The sequence below is a fragment of the Sarcophilus harrisii genome, chromosome 4 (assembly GCF_902635505.1).
Source record: "Sarcophilus harrisii chromosome 4, mSarHar1.11, whole genome shotgun sequence".
NCBI lineage: Eukaryota > Metazoa > Chordata > Mammalia > Dasyuromorphia > Dasyuridae > Sarcophilus > Sarcophilus harrisii.
In genome coordinates, this window is record NC_045429.1 from 189776842 (window position 1) to 189794114 (window position 17273).

Here is a 17273-nt window from a genome sequence, read left to right on the forward strand (position 1 = left end):
TTCCTCATCTCTTGCAATGGCCTGTCGCCTTTGCCCATCCCCTTTCTCTCTCCACCCTTTATTCTCCGGCTTTGGACGAGCACAGTGAAATCTTTCCCTCTCCTGCTTGAGTGTTACTTCGTGGTTTAGAATTTCAATCAACAAGGCAAAAATTAACTCTTTGGGGGAAACAGGACTCTGTTCTCAAATTTCAGGTCTTGCCTGGGAAAACATTTGTTAGGGAACCTGGTGTTCCCACAATAAGATGACAGATCCCCATTTGTCCTGAGAAGAGAGCTAAAACTGGCAAGTTAAGTCATTGGCCCTGGGCCATGCGACGTGTCGATGGCAGTTCCCAAGTTTTCTTGCATCCCTGTTTCAAAGCTGAGAAAAAGTCAACACTTGCTTAGGCCAGGCAGTTTCTCCCAATTTTCAATTAGTTGTGGGCTGGTGTGTTTTCCCTCAATAAGCCATTCATTTCCTGGCTCTAAAAAGGAACCTTAGGGAAAACTAGTTCTGAAGTACTATCCTGGATCTGAGAAGCTAAACCCAGACTAATATGCTTGAGTGTTCTGTACTTTGTGGGAGGTCTCTAGGACTGGCATAGGAAGGACCACCCCCACCCCAAGAAGCACACAACCTCCAAAAAGAAATTAAGTTGTATTAGATCAGGGATAGCTATGATGGATGGCCTTAGCAGTGGCTTATTTAATGTGTCTTTTAATGATGTCTCCCTGTAAGCTACTCCAGTCCCATTATTTTCGTAAAGCCCCACAGTGTCTGGTACCACGAGCATTACACAGAATAAAGGGATCCTCTTACTGTGTTACATCGAATAAGTTCCAACTTCCTTGAGAGCAGGGACTGTTTTTCTTTATTTATGTTATATTTGCAGCACCTAGCACAGTGACTTGCACATAGTAAGCACTAAATAAATGCTTGTTGAATTAGAGAGTACTTCACAAATGGGACTTGGAGACAAATAGGAGGGATGAATATTGGAGGGAGAAGAGTAGCCATAAGGAATGGGGGCTTAGATGGGAAGGGAAAAACACTCATCATTATTTTTTTTCTCTTTCCTCCTCCACCAAGGTTTCTCTCTGCTGCTTCACCATCAATTTCCCCACTTTTACCAAAAGCTTTTGTAACAGGGGTTGAGGGCATCAAGACAGAGAGCTCAGCTGTGTTCCCTGGAAGACTGCTTGTGGTTCAAGCATGACTTGTGGGATACGGCCTAGAATAGAAAAGAGAAAGGACTTGGTGAACCCAAAAAGGTTTAGGAAAAAAATCATTCTATAGCTCCCCACTGTCTAAAGAGAGGCAAGTGCTGTCCAGAGGACTCATGGCAAACCTAGCAACTGAGAAGTGCAGAATTACAGAGCAGCTGAAATTACTCTTTTCTAGGGGTAATAAATGTTTGTGACACCTTTAATATCCTCAGAAAGGAAACTACAAAACACATCCTGTACACTCTCTAGGTTGACAAAATATGATTAGAAACCCTGTTTGATGACATAAAGAATACTTAATGTTATCCAGGCAACAATTTCCTTCTTTTCCTTTTTTCCCCTCCCCCAATTCTCTTGTGTTTCTTGCAACTGCCAGCAGGCATCATAAATGAAATTCAGAATACGCTTATGCTGAATGAGATATGCCAGCCCTTCATGAGGCCTTTTATGATTTTTCCAGTTCCTAGAGCCCTCCTCTCCCAACCACTGTGTAGTTATTTAGCTTATATTTATTAAAATAGCCTATATTTATTTATCTATTCTTATAGTCTATTTTCCCATTAAAATGTAAGCTCTTTGAGATAAGGGACTGTATCAGGACCTTCTTAGTACTCTCAAATCCTTCTGTCTGAATCTTCAAAGCCAAACCCAGTACCCAGCACATAGCTTAATAAAAAATGGCATATTGCTTGAATGATTGATTAAAATTAGTAAACTGAGGGAGGCTGACATCAGTTCCCTTTCTAATCCATGCCATATTTGTGGCTCTGAAGGGTACGGGTTTCTTTTGGGGAGATATGTTGTCAGGATTCTTGAGTTTTCAAGGATGCATCACTTTAGGTGAGTTAAAAGCAAATACTATGGCATCTTTATTAAACATTGGATTAAATAGTGCTCAGCTGCTAAAATAGGTTTGATTCCCAAATGTCATGTCACAATCCTATTTTATGGTCCTACAGTTCCAAATCAGTCAGCCGAGAAAGCATTGTTGGGTTCTTAGTAATATGGCTAAGATATTACTTATCTTAATAATAAGTATAATATTACCTTTTACTGTCCCTCTTTGGGGGCCACCAGTTCAGCTAACAAGGATGATAACCTCAGAAATTTTAAGAAAATTTGGGAAGGGAAATGTTCTTAGGGCTAGATACTCACTTCTAGGGGTTTATTTAACTAGCAGTTCTATTAGGATACATGAGTTACTATTTCTTCTCCTTCTTCCTTTTCTCCAATTACTTCTACTACTACTACTACTACTTATTGTTACCACTCCTACTATTGAAAATAATAATAATCGTATTCAAGTCCTCCTATAACACACTCTGACTTTATGATCATGGTAAAGTCACATAATCTCTCATTGTCCCAGGCAAATAAGACTCCATATGGATCTTCAGTGGTAAAAGTTTTCCTTAACTGAGAATACACTATATAGATAAAATCAAAAGTTCTGACCTCTTTCCCCCAATCAGTAATAACAATAATAATAACTTTAGCATTTAACATTAAAAAAAAAACATCTTTCTTCAGAACAACCCTGTCAGATAGGCAGATACTTCAGAAAAGTAAGATGGCTTTCCCAGGGTCACATAGCTTATAATTTCCTCTTTCTACTGTTCTCCTTCAAACTCTGGGCTTATTACTAGTAACACAGGCATATTTATACAATTGGCTACCAGGAAGAAAAGCCAATGTAGGAAGATAATGGAGGGATAGTTGGAAGGGACAGAGAAAGTGTTTGTCAAGATCTTTAAAAATAAAAAGAAAGAGAAGAGAATTCACACTATTTGGAGGATTCTCTTTTAATAGAAGAGAAAAGAACAGAGAGAGAGAGAAATAGAAGGGAGAGATACGGCATTTTATTTTTACATATTGTTGAATGTGATACAGAAGAATTTTTTGAATTTGCATCAGTTTTCTGCTATAGGAAATCTTGCATTCCCATTTTAAAGCATATATAAACTGCAAGCATCAACAACAAAATAATGTGAGCAAAAACAAAACATATTAAATGATGTGTTCCTTCCTAATGGAAGTGCCTGGCAAATAGTAAATACCTTATACATGTTTGCTATTATTATTATTAATGGATCCATCAAGCATTGATTGAGCTCCTTGTTGTTTAGTATTTCAGTCATGTCCAACTTTTCAAGACACTATGGTTTATAGTAACCATGGGGTTCTCTTGGCAGAAATAGTGGAGTGGTTTGCTATTTCCTTCTCCAGTTGATTTAGGTAAACAGAGGTAAGGAGACTTGCCTAGGACCCAAAATAGCATTTGAATTCAGGATTCTTATTATTTATCTGATCCAAATGTGTGCTTAAAAGGCTCTGGGAATGCAAAGACAAAAGTGGAACAATTTCTGTCCTCAAGGAGCTTACATTCTAACAGAGACAACTCCAAGTCAAATATCTGGCTATTTTAAAAAAAATCTACACAACCTCACTGCCTCTCTGTGATGTATCATATTTGTATTAGGAAACTTTTTCTTTAGGATCTGTCTCATGAACTCCATACTCATTGGCCCTAAGATAGTTTCAGTTTCCCAGCTGTTCCTCTAACTTCTGATGCATCTCAAGGTCACAATTTCTTCCATAATTGCCTAAATTCTCTTTTCTTCAGTTGCTTGTGTATTTGTTTTTTTAATCAAATGCTTTTTCTGCATCTATTGACATGATCATATGGTTTTTGTTATTTTGGTTGTTAATATGGCCAATTATACCTGATAGTTTTCCTAATATTGAACCAGCCCTGCATTCCTGGTATAAATCCTACTTGATCATGGTGTATTATCCTGGGGATGATTTTCTGTAGTCTTTTTGCTAATATTTTAAGATTTTAGCACCAATATTCATTAGGGAGATTGATCTATAATTTTCTTTCTCTATTTTCAACCTACCTGGTTTAGGTATCAGTACCATGTCTGTGTCATAAAAGGAATTTGGTAGGACTCTTTCATTCCCTATTTTTTCAAATAGTTTATAAAGCATTGGGACTAATTGTTCTTTGAATGTTTGGTAGAATTCACATGTAAATCCATCTGGTCCTGGGGATTTTTTTTTAGGGAGTTGATTAATAGCTTGTTCTATTTCTTTTTCTGAAATGGGACTATTTAAGCAATATACTTCCTCCTCTGATAATCTGGGAAGCCTATATTTTTGGAGGTAGTCATCCATTTCGCTTAGGTTATCAAATTTATTGGCATAAACTTGGGCAAAGTAACCCCTTATTATTTCTTTAATTTCCTCTTCATTGGTGGAAAGTTCTCCCTTTTCATTTTTAAGACTACTAATTTGATTTTCCTCTCTCCTTTTTCTAATCAGATTTACCAAAGGTTTATCAATTTTATTGGTTTTTTCATAAAACCAACTCTTAGTTTTATTTATTAGTTCAATAGTTTTTTTACTTTCAATATTATTAATTTCTCCTTTTAATTTTAGAATTTCAAGTTTAGTAATTGATTGGGGGTTTTTAATTTGGTCTTTTTCTAGCTTTTTAAGTTGCAAGCCCCACCTTCTCTTTCTCTATTTTATTCAAGTATTGCTTGTGTATTTGTGTCTGCATACATGCTAAGGTATATGAGCACAGGAGCCTTGGAGAGAGGGAAATTGAAAGGTGACTAGAGAGTGGGAGCTTTCATTGTCTTCCTCCCAGTCTATGGCTAGGGTCCTGCAGCTGTGTCCTTGAGGCTTCATTTTCTGAGTGGAAAACTGATGCTGAGACGGGCTGAGGCGATGGACTAATTGCAGTGGTTCTCAAAGTATGGTCTAGAGAATCCTGGGGATCTCTGAAATCCTTTTAGAGGGTCTACAAAATCAAAAATAGTTTTTATTTCCAATATGGTAAATGTCTATAAATATAATCCAGATAAACAAAAAACACTTTGGAGAGATCCTCAGTGATTTTTAATAGGATAAAGATACTGAAAACAAAAGTTTGAGAATCACTGGACTAATGCCTCAATCTTTGCCTTCTCCATCAAAAGCTCCACTGTGCTCCCTCCCTTTCCCAACAACTGTATGTTTGGCGATTGGCAGGTACTTGTGCGTGTACATACATGTGCATGTGGGTGCACATTTGGATTCAGCCATGGAAGTTATTTGTCCTAGGAGGTTTGGCTGTATTCTGCCAAATTATTTCCTAACTCCAGGAGTTTCCAGTATTCCCTTCCTCTGTCCTCTTGATTTCAATTTTAAGCTAAATGGCCCTCTCCAGCTCTGAGATTTACTCTTCTTCTCTCTCTCCTTCATCCTCCCCCACTCACCTTGTGTTTCTTTATCTGGAATATTTGCTGTTTCCAGAACTTATTTTTCCATCTCCTTCCTTCATTTATACTTTTTCTTTTTACATGCCAGAAGGATAATTCCTGCCTGTCTTGGTCTCTTATAGTCCTTAGCTTCCTTGAAGGCTCACGTGCTGCCTTCCCAGATCCCCTCAGGGATTTTCAGCTATAATGTTTTAACATGCTTTTTCTAATACCTAATATTGTGCTTTGTATACAGTCAGGGCTTAATCAATGCTCCGTTGCATTGAACTGAACATATATAATGGTTTCAGCTATTTTTCTAAAAGTTTATAGTCAATTAGCAAAAAAAAAAAAAAAAAGTCACATCATTCCCTGTAATCTGTAGCTCCCACACTAAGTTTCAAAAAGATTCTCAAAGACAACTGAATTTAGAGCAAATCGTCACATTGGGAAAATTACTGAGCATGATTTTTTTTTCAAAAGGGCAGTTAGGGTTCCCTTGGCTCCAACACTTGCCACTATTTCAAATCTTCTGGCAAATGAAACGGAAGAACTTCTATGTCTGGGAAATTTTGCAAGTTAAGGTTGGAAGTATTTGTTCACTAGACTTTGACTCTTGGCCAAGCAGTTCACTCAAAACCAGGCCTCTACAATTATTTACCAAGAAAACCATTGCTATGAAGTTTGCATACATTTTGAAGAGGGAATGAAAGACACTGAGTATTAGCAATTTTATTTTTTATTAGCAGAATTTTAAATGATTTTTTTTAAAAATCCCTTTTTCTTAGAAATCTTCTTATAAAATATCTCTCATTAGTAGACAAATGAAACATTAAGAAACCATGGATGAAATTTTGACAAAAGTCAGATGGATTTTTAGGTCTTCCTAATAGCAGTCTTGAAACATATGTAAATCTACATAAAATTGAGTTAGATATGTTGCTTATGCTAACATAACCACTTATCCATACAGAAGCTATATAGATTCTAAAGGACTCTTACATTTCTATTGCTTACCAAAAAAAAATAAGAAGAAGAAAAGAAAAGAAAAATCAGATACCTCAAGGAGCTGTTGAAATCTAGCTTTTTTTCCCCCTTTTGATTGCTTAGGAATCAGTTATCCAGCTTATTAATTATCTAGGAGTCTCACTCCTGCTCTTACTCCATTTAATTACTCTACTATTTATCTTCTTCCAGATACTTCACACTTTCATTAAATTCAGCCCATTTTTGCTTCACAAACCCTTGGAAACCTTCGTCTAACTAAGCCCCCAAACCATTTATCAGCACCCTTTGTTTGTATTCTGTCAACCAGTTTTCAATTTATTTTGAATTCAGTTTATGATTAAAATTTAATGAGCCCTAATCAAATCCCTTTTTTTCAAATCAAGATTCTGCAGTCTCATCCTCTACCTTGACTATAACACTACCAAAGAACACAAGAATGGTGTAATCAGTTTCTTATAGATCATGGGGCATGTGCATTTTATAGCTTCCAAAGCCTCGAGTTCAATGATTCCCACAATTTTTTATCCCATAACTCCTCAAGGGCAGCATGCTGTAGTGGAAAGAAGGTTAGTTTTGAAGTCCAGAAGACCTGTTTTCAAATTTTACCCCTAAATAAGCCAGTCTATAGGCTATAGACTAATGCTAGTTTATAAGCAAGTCATTTAATCTTATAGTGTTCCAGGAAACCATCTAAGGGAGAGAATGGATTAATCATTTACAGAGCACTTACTACACACACTATATAACACACTGTTACAAAAATTGTCTCATTTGATCCTTAAAACAATCTTGCAAGATAGGTGCTACTATTATTCTTATTTTACAGTTGAGGAAACTAAGGTAAAGAGAGATTAAATAACTTGTCCAATGTCACACAGCTAGTAAATATTTAAGGCTGGATTTGGGCAAATTTTGTCCATACTCTCATATAAACCCTTTGGGGTCTACCCCAGTGTGATGGGTCCTCTAGATCTCTAGATACAATTAGGTATTTCAGTGGTCAGTGGACTGGATCTGGATTCGAGGAAAACTTGAGTTCAATTCCAGTCTCAAATACTTATTAGCCATGTAACTCTGGGCAAGTCACTTCCCCTGTTTGGTTCAGTTTCTTTAAATATAAAATCAGGACAATAATAGTACTTATCCTGAAGGACTTTTGTGAGAATCAAATGGAATATTTGTTTTGTTTTGTTTTTTTAAGTACTTAGCATAGTGTTGGGCACATATCAGGTGCTATATAAATAATATTTGCTCTCTTTCCTACTTAATCTCTTTCTGCTTCAGTTTCTTAATTGTAAAATTAAGGTAATTGTGAGATTCAAATATAATTTAGGTAATGCACTTTGCAAAACTTTGTGGTGTTTAAAAATTAGAGAGACATAATTTTTGGGTTAACAGTCATTTTATTAATAATTTATTAATATTATATATATAATTATATAAGCACATAACATTGAAATATATGTAATTATATAATATAATAATAAATAAAGTAATTAATAATTTATTAATGAAAGGATTCTAATTTGACCCATTTTTTTAGACCAGAGACAATCATGGTGGGCTAGTGGCTTGTGTGTCCTAAAGAAGGATGTTCCCCTTGGCAATCAACTCTGATTGGTTAACAATTAAAGAGAGAATAAATATTTCAAGGAAAGGGCTGAGAGTAGCATCATGTCAAAGAAAAACTATTCCTATATCCAGACCATCCCCAGCTTTGGGCAATCTAGTCAAAGAATTTATGAGTAGAGCACAATGGCATCCCTACATGGGCGGGATCTGAACAAGACTGTTAAGAAAGTTAGTCCAATCTCATTTTGATTACTGTCCTTCAAGCCATTGAAATTTTGAAATCAGGAAAGAAGGAAACTGGGTCTTCTCAAAAACATTGGTTATTAATAATTATTCCTCTTACCTTAAAGCGCTTTATAAATGCTATTTTATTGTGACATTACATAAATACCTGTGAAGAATAGGAACTATCCAGTCATTGCCTCTCACTCTTTCACTACATGGCTAGCCTATCCCACCCCTAATAAAAAACAATTAGCATAGGATTTCAATATTGTTGAAGATTTGATAATTTTAAAAAGTAAGTAGGTTCTTATGCATGTCATGGATTTTTCAGCTTATCTAAATTCTCTATTTTACCAGTGATTTCTTAATTGCCAAATTTAATGGGTTTTTTTCTCAACTCTTCCTTCTTAACTTCTCTGACAGTATTGTTCACCCTCTTCTTCTGTATACTCACTTCTTTCTAGGTTTTTGTGACACTTGTCTCTCCTGGTTGTTCTCTTATCTGTTTAGCTGCTGTTTCTCAATCTTTTCCCTCTAGGTTATGTCCATTACCACAGTTATCCCCCAAGGCTCATGATGGGCCCTTTTTTTTTTTTTTTAATAAGCTAACTTTCTTGATAATCTCATTAATTCCCCAGACTGGAGATGGTTCTCACACCCATTTGTTTCGCCCTAACCTCTCTTCTGAGCTCTGGTCTCCAATTCCCCAAGTGCCTCTTGGATAACTCAAATTGGATGCTCTATGGGTATCTCAAATTCAACAGGTTCAAAACTTATCTCATTATTTTCCCAAAAAAAATCTTTTTCTAATTCTCAACTTTCCTATTACCATCAAGAACACCAAAATCCTCTCATTCATTCAAGCTTATCTGTAATTCATCTTCAACTTCTTACTCATGCTCAACCCACCTATTTAATATGTTGCCAAATTTTGTTATTTCTATTTTCTAAAGTATGCACCTAATACATCCCCTTCTCTCCATCCACATAGCCAATACCATAGATCATACCCTTAATCACTTTACTCCTGCACTATTGCAGTAGTCTTTTGTTTGATCTCCCTGAGTCTTTTTTTTAAAATCACTTACCCATAAAAAAGCCTAGAATCAGTGCTTATCAAATTAGCAAAAGATCAATCAATCAACAAGAATTTATTGAGAACCTACTATGAGCAGCTAGATAGCCCAGAGTATCATGTGCTAGACCTGGAGTTAGGAATACATATTTTTCTGAGTTCAAATCCGGCCTCAGATACTTACTAGCTGTTGACCCTGAGGCACTATTTGCCTCAGTTTCCTCATCTATAAAATGAACTAGAAAAGGAAATGGCAAACCATTCCAGTATCTTTGCCAAGAAATCCCCAAATAGATTCACAACGAGTTTTACACAACTGAAAATGATTGAACTGAACTGAACTATGGTCCAAGAACTGCGCTGAGCATTAGAGACACAACAAATAAATCCATCCCTACCTTCAAGAAGCTTATATTCAGATTCTACTAATACAAGTCTGGAGAGGATGGCTAAAACAGTGGGCAGCAGAAACAAGATTTCAAAAGATCTCAACAGGCTAGAAATTTAATATAATAACATTTAACAGGGATAAATATGATCTTATACTTGGGGAGGAAAAATAACAAGTTTGCGATTGGGGAATCATGGCTAGACAGCATTTTAAAAAATCAAGAAGGTTTAGTGGACTGCTAGCTCAGTGTGAGTCAGCTTGGTGATGTGGCGTCCGAGAAAGTTAATGCAATCTTAGGGTCATTAAGAGAAACAGCTATTTTAAGGAAGAAGTTATAGTCCATGATACTCTATCCAGGTTGGACCGTCTCTACAGTAATATAGTAAATTTTGTGTGCTACAAATTTGGATGAACAATGATAAATTAGAAGTTTTCTAAAGAAAGGCAATTGGGGAAGATAAAATCTTGGAGATCATATAATAAATGAGTTGTCTCAAGGAATATGTACACATGGGAAGGGAGACATAACAGTTGTCTACAAAAATTTTGAAGGGCTATCCTGTGAAAGAGGATGTAAACTTGAGCTTGCCTATTTGTAGCATCTTTAACTTCAGTGAGGCATTTGGGTGAATTGCTCATTTGGGAATAAACAGTTTCTCACACAATAACTTACATTTTTATCTGTCCCCAAATAATGTCTGTGTGTCCAGTAATTCACATTCCTGTATATGGTTCTGCCCTTTCCTCTCTAGTTCTCTCCACCCCCATCCCACTCCCTGCTCTCATCACCTTGTTCCCAGATTTTTGCAGCAGTCCTATCAATAACTGGTTCCCTTCTATTCTTTTCTACCTCAAACCCATCATTTCTCCTGTAAATTATTAATAGAATAATTTTCCTAAAATAATGCTTTCTTTGTGTTACTACCTCTGCTCAAAAATCTACAATGCATTTGTCTTGCTTGCTACAACCCAAATCCTCTACCTGGCTTTTCAGACACTCTGTAATCAGGTCCCACCCTACATATTCAGCCTGGTGAGGAACACTGGGATTGTACGCTCAAGAAGACAGAGGTTCAGATCTAATCCCAGTTTCTTATTAGGTATGTCATCCTGGGAAAGAAAAACTCTCTGTGCTTTATGTTCCGCATTTGTACTAGGAGGGGTTGGATTTGATGGTCTCCAAGGCCTCTTTTCTCTCTAAATCTGTGACTCTCTGAACTTTATTTCCCACTATCCCTGTGACACACCCTCTGAGTCAGTAAAGCTGGATAACTCACTGGTGTTGTTCAATCATCTCATTCATATCTGACTTTTTGTGATCCCATTTGGGGTTTTCTTGGCAAAGATATTGGAGTGGTATGACATTTCCTTCTCCAGTTCATGTTATAGATGTGGAAACTGAGGCCCAGGGTCACACAGCTATTAAGTGGCTGGTCAGAGGTCACACTTGAATTCAGGTCTTCCTGATTTCATTCAGTGCTCTGTCCACTGTTCCTGCCAAGGCGCCTTCTCTTGTTGCATATTTCCCAAAACAGCATTCCTAGCTACTCACAACCCAACTAGACTAGTCCAACTGTTTATTCTCACTTTCAGTCATGTTTTTCTGTTTGCCCTACATTGCCTTCTCTTTTCCCTTGTGTTTATTAATTTCATTGTAGGATCTACATTATTATACACGTAGCTACTCCCTCTCTCATGACAATCCTTCTTCAGTGATGGTCTTATTGTAGCCAAAGATTGGCTATTCCTCTTGATAGGTCTCTTTGTTGTCCTGTGTTCATTTGCACTTATACAAATGCCTATTTATATGCTTCTTGCCTCCCTCCATTAGAACATAAGCTCCTTGAAAGGAGGGGAGGTTTCCATTTTTCTTAGTTCCTGCCTGACTCAACTCAGTCTCTGGACTTTGCCTTCTCTTCAGATACCTCTGCTGTACAGCTTGATCTCCCAATTAGTCAGTGACCAGCCCCCACTGCTATTTCAAGAACAGCCCTTACCATGCTCATTTTATTCCAATATGAACTTACCCCTCTTCACTGCCTTCTCAGCAGCCTTTTGTTTTGTTTACAATCTGTTTTGTTTACATGTCTATGTATTCTCAGCACTTATAAAAAAAACCTGGTAGGTTGTAAGTAGTTCATAAATGTTCTATCATCTATGTATGTATGTATGTAGCCATACATATGTGTATTTGTGTATCTATCTAGTATGAGTCAGGATAAAAATGTTCTATCATCCATGTATGTATGTATCTAATTATCTATCTATCTCTCTGGTGTGGGTCAGGAGATAAATTGTATTTATGCTGTTCAAAGACTAGCTTAGCTAAATCCAGAGCTGTTATTGTTGTACTTCAGTCATTTGGTCGTATCTGACTCTGTGATCCTGTGGATCATTGTATGTCAGGCCCTTCTATCCTCTATCTCCCAGTCTGTCCAAGTTCATGCTCATTGCTTCCATAACACACTATCCATCTCATCCTCTGCCATTCCCTTCTTCTATTTTAAATCTTTTCCATCATCAAGGTCTTTTCCAGGAATCCTGTCGTCTCATTATGTGGCCAAAGTATTTATGCTTCAGATTCCAAGGAACAGTCTGAATTGATTTCTTTACCTGTTACTGTCCAAAGGACTCTCAAAAAATCTTCTCCATTACCCCAGTTTGAAAGCATTAATGTCCAACTCTTACAGACGTGCATTGTTACTGAAAAACCATAGCTTGGACTATACAGACTTTTTTTTAGCAGGTGATCTCTGCTTTTTAGGATACTATCCAGATTTGACATGGCTTTCCTTCCAAAGAGCAAGCATCTTTTAATTTCATGGGTTCAGAGACTGTCTGCAGTGATCTTTGATCCAGAGAGGATCATTCCTAAAAATTTGGCCAACACAGTTTTTTCTTCCATAAAAATTAACAAGGATGATTTACTGAGTAGAGGGAAGTATTCTCTCTGATGAAATCAGTATTCTTGAAATGTTGAAGCAGAAATCCTGCTAAGGATCATAGGTCTAAAGCTGCTATATGGTCCAGTTTCTAGTTTTACAGATGAGGAAACTGAATCTCAGAGAGGTCAAGTGAATTGCCCATGATTAAACAATTAGTAAATATCCAAGGTTGTATTCAGACCCAGGTATTCTGAATTCAATGCCCCATATGGCACTGAGGTTCAGGAGTACACAATCTAGCATTTATCTTTGAAAGGGTTCAAGTGTATTACTTCTGTTTCTCCAGCTTGAGGGCAGGGATCATGTTTTATAATTTCATTGAGTCCCCTTTCTATAAGGAGCAACGGTTCTGAACAGAAAATGGATCTATAAATACCAGTTATTTGAGAGAAGGAGAATGCATTTCCTTCCCTAGTCTGAAAGGGTAGGGAGCTATGGGTGTAGTACGCCACACACTAGGAGACAGCTAGGCAGCTCAATGGATAGAGCTCTGGGCTTAGAGTCGGGATGACCTCAGTCCAAGCATGGCCTTAGACAGTTACTAGCTGTATGACACTGGCCAAGTCTCTACTTTTGTTTGCTTTAATCTATTGAAGAAGGAAATGACAAAGTGCTCCAGTACTTTGCCAAGAAAATTCCATGGACAACAACCGGTCACAAAAAGATAGACACTGAACAACAAGGCACTTTGGTTGGTGTGTCAGTTAATTTTTTCCCTCTTTTTTATTCTGATTTTAAGAGATAGCTCTTCTCAAGAAGGTGGGAGATGCATGTAAATGAACAAAAGATAGCAATAACGCTTTTTAAAAGAAATTAATATATTCAAGATGATATGCTTTATTATTAAGTTTCCTCTCTGCACAGCTCACATAAATCAATCAATTCCTTTCTGAGGTAAGAATTTAAAGCAGATCTAGCGTCGTCAGTGGACTTGATTGTTCACACTGAGAACACCTTCAGCATCAGTAGAACTCCAGCAGGTGCCTTTAGCTGCGGCTCCTATCAGCAGCTCCTTCCAGAGCTGAAGTTCTGTGATTCTCTTATGTGAAAGAAACCTCTCTCTCTCTACCTTCACCTCTGAGAGGGCCTGCCGGCAGAACACAGAATTTGCAGACCTCCTTTCTGTTTGAGAAAGCAGCTTACAAACCAGCTACACTTTAGAACTAAATAAGAACTTAAGTGTTGGCAGTTATATTTGAAGAACAGACGATGAAAAGTAATTGTGTGGCGAGGAGTGTTTGACAGCATATTGTCCTTATTCTTCCAACCTGGTTTGATATATCTTTGCCCTCCCACTTAACTATGGGCTCGCAGACGCACACAGTACATTTCAAGGCACTTACCCACTCTTCACAAAATGGATTTACTCCATGTTCAATCTGGGGGAGCTGAAGGGCATTTTCTATTGTGTATCAAATCTTGTAGCTGGGGAAGAATCACTGAGAAGGAAGGAAAACAGTCGAAACTGAGGGCATCGTTTTAAAATGGTCTAGTGGGGCTTTAACATACTCGGTGTTCTCAGTAGGCTTAACTAAACCTTGCAGAAGTGAACTCTTTTAAGTAGCAGGGTTGCTTTTATGCTGACGTGCCAGGAGGGGAAAGGGAGCACACACACCCTCAATACACAGCCCAGAAATGAAACTATGCAAATTGTGTACAGAGAAAGGTGGCGATGGTGATAGACTGGAGACTTCTAACGCTGAATGGGGGAGGAAGAGAAAGGCAAGATCTCAGGGCTTGGGTTGGGAGGAGTTAAGGCTCGGTCTCTGTCTCTGTCAAGCTATTTGGCTTCAGATGTAAACATGACCAATTACATCTCTGCCATGGTGGCTGTATTTCACAATAACTTCAGTGGGAATAAAATATGAAATGGATTGTGTAACATTCCCATTGGACCTGGAATAAGGGTTTAAGTGGACTCTAGGTCAAACAGAAAGTCCTGCCCTTAACTTATTACCTTCTGTGCACCAAACACTTTTTTCCCTCTGAGCTCTGTCTACTGTGCATAAGGATTTAGAATTACAGGAAAAATTACAGGTCAGCAGATTATCAATCACCTTTATGTAGAAGAGTGATTAGTCTTATTATATTTGGTCCCATAAAGCAGAATTAAGAGCAGTAGGTGAATATTGCAAAAAGGCTGATTTAGTCTTAATGCCAGGGAAAACTCCTTAACTATTAGTGTTATCCAAACGTGGGATTCTCTCACTAGAGGTCTTTAAACAAGGCAAGGTGGACATGCTGAATTCTTATTCAGGCTTGGTTTGGTTTCCGAGGTTCTTTCAACTCTGTGAATCTGTAATTATTTACTATTTTAATAAACTCTATATGTGATAGGACTGTATAGCTGCGGTCCACTGAGGGACAATACATAGAAAACTAAGGCACCATTGGATAACACCCATGGAGGTGTGTAATCAACCAATCAGAGAGGGGAAAGATCTATGACACTCCATCTTTCTTGGGAGAGGCAATCACTGGGCTAATCTCCAACACAAACTGTATTACTCCTTTCACTTATTATCACTCAGTATTCTCCCACATTGACCCCTCATGCCCTTCCTACTGCAGATCTCCAGCTAATGTTCAAGATCCTGATCTTTCCCCTTCTGTCCAGGTATCCGCCCCCTCAGGTTATTATTACCTAACTGTGACCCAACCTAGGGTTATAGGTATATTATATATGCTATATATTATATATATATATATATAGTATATTATATATGCTATATATTATATATATATAGTATATTACATATACTATATATTATATATACTATATAGGTTCCATTGGGAAAAATCTCCCTTCTCCAGCAAATTAGTACTTGAACCCTCAGATCACCTCTTGGTTACATTGGCAATGGCCCTTTTGAAGCCTCTAATCTTTAAGTTAGGGGCAAAGAAGGAAGAGGGCCTTTCCTTTTCAGTGGGACAAAGTTGTACAAGATAACAAATGGGTTATTATTTGCATAGAAACTCTTAGTACCTTTCCCCCCCTAAATTCTTCCTGTTTTTCCATTTTCCCATTTCTACCACTGCATTCTTCCAAGTATTTAAGTTCATGCCCTTGGTTTAAACCATGATTTCTCCCTTTCATTCATCCCTATGTACTCAATTAGTTGCCAAATCTGATTGCTTTTACATCCACAATATCTCTCACATCTATCCAATTCTCTACTCAATCACCCTGCTAATTCACGCCCACATCACCTTTCATCTAGACTACTGCAATAACTTTCTAATTGCTACCCCTCAATCAAGCCTCTCTGATCCATTCTCTACACAGCTGCCAGTGATTTTCCAAAGTGCCCACCATTGGTTCCCTAATCAGTAAAACCCAGCAGTTTTCTGGGCCTCTAGAATCAAATATGAACTCCCCTATTTAGCATTTAAAGACTTAAACAAACTAGACCCAACCCTTCTTTTGAGCCTTATTAAACACATTGCTCCCCTTCTAGCATTTTTCTGTCCAAGCAGAATGACCTTTTTGCTGTTCTATATATCTGACCCTCCATCTCCTATCTTAAATGCTTTTTATATTAGCTAGTTTCCATACCTGGAATGTGCTGCCTCCTCTCTTCTGCCTTAAAAACTCTTATTTCCTTCAAGAGTCCATTCAAGTACTACCTTTTACTTTAAATCTTTCCTGATCCTCTCACAGAATAATGCTGTCCCTCCTCAAATTACTTTTTATTAACAGTATATTTTTGTTTGTTTTATTCTTTGTATACTCTAGTATACTACCTGTAATATAGTGGATACATAATGAATGCTTATTGATTAATGAATAAGTGGATGAACAATTCCAAATGTATGGAGTCACAAATCAATCTGAGTATTTGAAAAATTCACCTGCTTGATTTTAATATTTACGAACTCAGGTATCTCAAAGACATGAAACTAGTCATACAAAGAGTAAGATGAATATTTGACACAAGCTATGATGAGAAGAGATATACAATAAATACTCTGTAAAAATTTTTGTAGGGTTCTAAAATTAAGTATTAGAAAAATATAAATATTTCAAGATGAAATATTTATCTGGAAAGCACTATGGAAATAAACAAAAAGTAATCTCCAAAAGGCTTTACCCCACAAAACAGCATGCAAGTTCATTGATTATATCCTAGTTTAAAAGCTGCCAAACTTGAAATGCTTTGTTTCTTTCTTCTACCAAAAAAAAAAAAGTCATTTTGTGATCTGTATTATGATGATAAAGAGATCGGAGTAGTATGCTACCTAGAAGAGAATTTCACAAAAGTAAACATACTTAATCTGTCCCTTTGAGGTAAAGATGACATTTAATTGTTTAATTGCTATTTCTTGTTTTTACATTAGTTTCATTTCCCAATAGGTCTTTTCCCCTTCCCCATCTAGAAAATTATCCCTTATAACAAATGATTTAAAAAAATAAAAAAGAAGCAGCAGTTCCAAGAAACTAGTCAAATTATCAGTCAAATCCAATAGTATATGTAGTGTTCAACCATCCATAGTCACAAACTTCTGCAAGAAGCAGAGGTACATGATATCTTTTCTTCAGAGCCAAGATTGTTTATTTAGTTTTAACACATTTTTGTTGTTTTTTTCCTCTTACGTTGCTGT

The 17273-nt window shown here is 37.1% G+C and overlaps 1 protein-coding gene across 1 annotated transcript in view; it reads left to right on the plus strand.

Moving 5' to 3' along the window:
• TRAF3IP2 (TRAF3 interacting protein 2) overlaps window positions 1–17273 on the plus strand; it is a 64122-nt gene that overhangs the window by 615 nt on the left and 46234 nt on the right. The window lies entirely within an intron of this gene.